The sequence below is a fragment of the Orcinus orca genome, chromosome 3 (genome assembly GCF_937001465.1).
Source record: "Orcinus orca chromosome 3, mOrcOrc1.1, whole genome shotgun sequence".
Lineage (NCBI taxonomy): Eukaryota > Metazoa > Chordata > Mammalia > Artiodactyla > Delphinidae > Orcinus > Orcinus orca.
The window spans coordinates 35,913,685-35,917,652 of record NC_064561.1 but is presented as its reverse complement, the minus strand read 5'-3'; positions in this window follow the sequence as shown (position 1 = coordinate 35,917,652).

Here is a 3,968-nt window from a genome sequence, read left to right as displayed (position 1 = left end):
TAATTGAGTAATATGTCAACCTCACATATGGACATATGGCTTACATAAACAATATATACACAAATAGCATATACGTATATAATACCCTATCTATTAAACAGATATGTACTGAACCCTTATTATGTACCAACCATTATTCTAGGCCCTAGGAGTGCAGTGGTGAATGTAGCATAGAGAGTTCTTATCTTTGTGGAGCTAACAGTCTATTAACAGAAGATAAAATAAACAAATTTTTAAAATTGATGTTTTATAAGGGATTGAATAAGACAATATGGTAACTAAGGAGGGGAGCCACTTTAGATATTTCATTTGTATACATATACATATGAGTAATATACAAAATTTACTGAATATCTCAGTAAAACTTTAGCATATTTTTTAAAAAACTAGAGTTTAATAACTTAATTTTTAAGGAGTCTAAAAATAATTAAGGGTAGTTCCATGCTTAGGTATTTAAGAAGTCAAATATATTAACTCTGGTAGACTTAAAAAAAATCAGACGATTGCAAACATTCAGATATTTCCAAAACTGTAGAATACTAAAGATGAGGCTGATATTAATGTGTTTTTAGAAAGTCATTCCCAAGTATGGCTCTGATAAGAATTATCTGAGGTGCTTTTGTAAAATATAGATTCTGGTTGCCCATCTTAAGATCTACACAATCACATTTTTGTGGATGGGACCTGTCACTATAAGTGTTTAAATGCTCCCAAGGTGATTATGAAAACTGGCCAGATTTAAGATCTGTTCATCTAAGATGTTCAGTGTATGCATATCCAGAAAATATTCAAAACAGTGCTTTCCAGATTCAGGGAAATAAACCTGCCCGTTTGGTAAAAATGCAACCTACAGTTCCCAGCCCAGATATTCTGACTCACTAGGCTTAGAGAGCTGTTTGCCCAGCTTTTATAAAACTCCCTAGAGAATTCTGATATGCAAATAAGTTTTTGGAAATCATTGTTTTGAATAAAGTATATTAGACAGGAAAAACTGCCTACAGGTACAAGCATGGTAATTCTTTGCACAAACCTGGGGAAGGCTACCAGCAAAATTTCAAATAACTTCTTCCTATGAAGAAATGCTACACAGACTATGTCAACAACTAATGTGGTAAGAATATGCTGTTTTGGAAGAAAAAGGAATATATGTGTATGATATCTGAGAGAAAAGTATATTTGGCTGGTTTTCATGAGTATCTACTGGTTATTGCATTTAGATGAAAACAGAGGTTGTTATTTACACACGAAAGAGGAGATTTAAGGACTTTTCTGACATTGTTCCTTATGATAATTACTGGGCATGAAGACCATAGTCATAAATATGTCATTCACACAGACATGAAACTTAGTCTGCTTTGAGTTCCATTTTTCATGTTTGCTTCCCTATTACTTAGATAAAATATTTCTGCTCTCTACCCCTTTTCTAGCTTCATCTAGCTTAATTTTCTAATGAATTTTTGTTCCTCTCAATTAATCACTCACACCTATTGGAACAAGACATTCCCATCCTGAGCTGAGAATTATGGGAGAAGGAAAGGGTTTGAAGAGGCATCAATGTTGGACCAGGTGTAAGAAATAATGAAGGGAAAAGGTGTAGATGGTCAGAGAGATGGGGCTTCCTCACAGCACTCAAATGGGAGCTGTCTGGGTGGGAATGTGTATCACAGTGGCTTACTGTGAATATAAGAGATTTGTCATACCTTGGGTATCAGGCTTTGGAATAGGCAGGTGAGTGAAAGAGGCTCTATAAAAAGGAAGAGAAGAAATAGAGAGAGTGCACTACAGCCTATATTCACTGAAAAGTAAATACATTATAAACCTACAGTAATTTAAACTGTATAGCACTGAATAAGAATTGACCTATAACTTAATGAAAAGAATTAGAACTTCTAGAAAAAGCAAAAACATGTGAAAATAAAGGAGTCGTTTCAATTCAACTTAACATAGATTGTTATAAGAATCAGAAATTGAGTAAAACATAGCAAAATTCAATATGCTGCTATTGTTAAAAATAATATCAAACATAATAAAAATGTGTGTGGGTCCTTATCCCATTCTTTCATCTTGGTTTTGATACTATACATCTTGAACTCACCTAATAGTTCACATCTTTGATGGCATCCCCCTGCACTTACTGTTTATTCTTCAGGCTTTCTTCTTTCTTTAAAGCTCCATTCTGGGAAGCCAAGTCTCTAGTCTGGGAAGTGCATTGGTTTCCTAGATACAGAACCAAAGAAAAGAATAAGAGATAGGAATTAATGTACCCTTTCCCATTACACAGTCACTTTCAGAAAAAAAAAAATGTTTGCATTGACCTCAGGTTGACAATTATTAATATAAAATATCTCAGATTGTAGGTACATCCTACATTTGGTTTAAAATAAAGTTTTAAAAATTATTAAGAACATGAAATAAATTACAAAAAAGCCATTCCATAGATACTACCTAATAATATATAGTATGCTGGTTGATTTCTCTTAACCACACCATCTTTAGGTTTGCATTTACACTGGCCACCAATAGAATTTGACATTGTTTAACTTAAAATAGTAGAAATTCCTTCACATATTCCCAGAATGCTGGGAATCATTTCATTTTTCGGACATAATTTTGCAAAATGGGAAGAGCATGATGTTTCTAAGGAAGATGCCTTTAAGTGACTCTGAAGCAATCACTATTTCTAGTTTTGTACTGAAATGAAGCCAAAAATATAATTTTATTATAGGCCTCTGACAAATAAATAGCAGAAAATAACCCACTGCAAAAAAATGAACCAAAAAATCCTGTTTGCTTATGTTCCTACAGCATCATATCAGTGTGTAAAGCCTGACACGTTTAGATATAATGTTTTCATCTGAGCACTTATTCCAGGCACCTATAAACACGTGTAAACAGATTAAAGGACAACAATTATCCTACGTTGCCTATTTTTTTGGCAGATGCAAATATAACAAGACTTTCTTATAATTTATGTTACTACTTGATTTTAAAAATACACACTTTATGATTTGTTGCAGGACGCTGCTATGAATAATCAATAGTTAATTAAAAACATTATTCAACCAGAAAGTTTTTTAAAAAGGTAGTTATTAAATGAATCTATAACTGATTTTTCCCAAGTGGCTTAATGACAAAGGAGAACATATTAATTAAATAAAGTTATTTTGAAAAGCATCCTTTCTGTGGCCTCGTTTCTCCAGTTCTAACAAAGATGTTTCTAGTGATGGTATTCTCCACAAGTGAACATTGAACACATCATTCAAATATAATTTCAAACTATTTTCCTGTTCTATTTAATCCTCTCATTTTTCCAACTATAAAGGCCAAATATACTATCTACATAGTCTTTCTCTCTGATAGATCCGACAAGTAAAGCAATCTTTCTGAAAACTTTCTTACACATGAAAAGGATCAAGCCTTCTATTAATATTTTAAAAATATTTTTCAACTTCTACATGGAAAACCTTGACAATTTTCAAAAAAATATTCTCTATTTGACTTTTTCTCTCACTCCTCCAAAGCTCCTAAAAGTCTAAGAATGGAAATCTACTGCATTAACTTATATACATATCAGCTGTTACTATCTATATTGGGGAATATTCTTTTATCTCTTTTATCAGGTTTCAAATGGATTAAAAGTTAATTGAAAAAGTATTCAAAAGAAAGACAGTGAAAAAAAAAGAAAGACAGTGACACAAGGTCAAATAAGTTTTTAAAGATACAAAGTTTCATATTTTTTATATTGGAACAGATGCCCAATTCAAGAAAAATTTCCTAGTGACTAAAGAATGCAGGGAAAATTTTATCTATAACCTGACTATAATGTGGAAAAATTAAATAAACCTTTTGCAGATCCACTTTATTGAGTAGGTTAACAGTATTTGTGATTACAGCCTTCAAGGTCCCCTAGTATTATACACGAGCTTGATCTATTTTTTAAAGTGCCCTTCACAGCATTCTTTACTTAC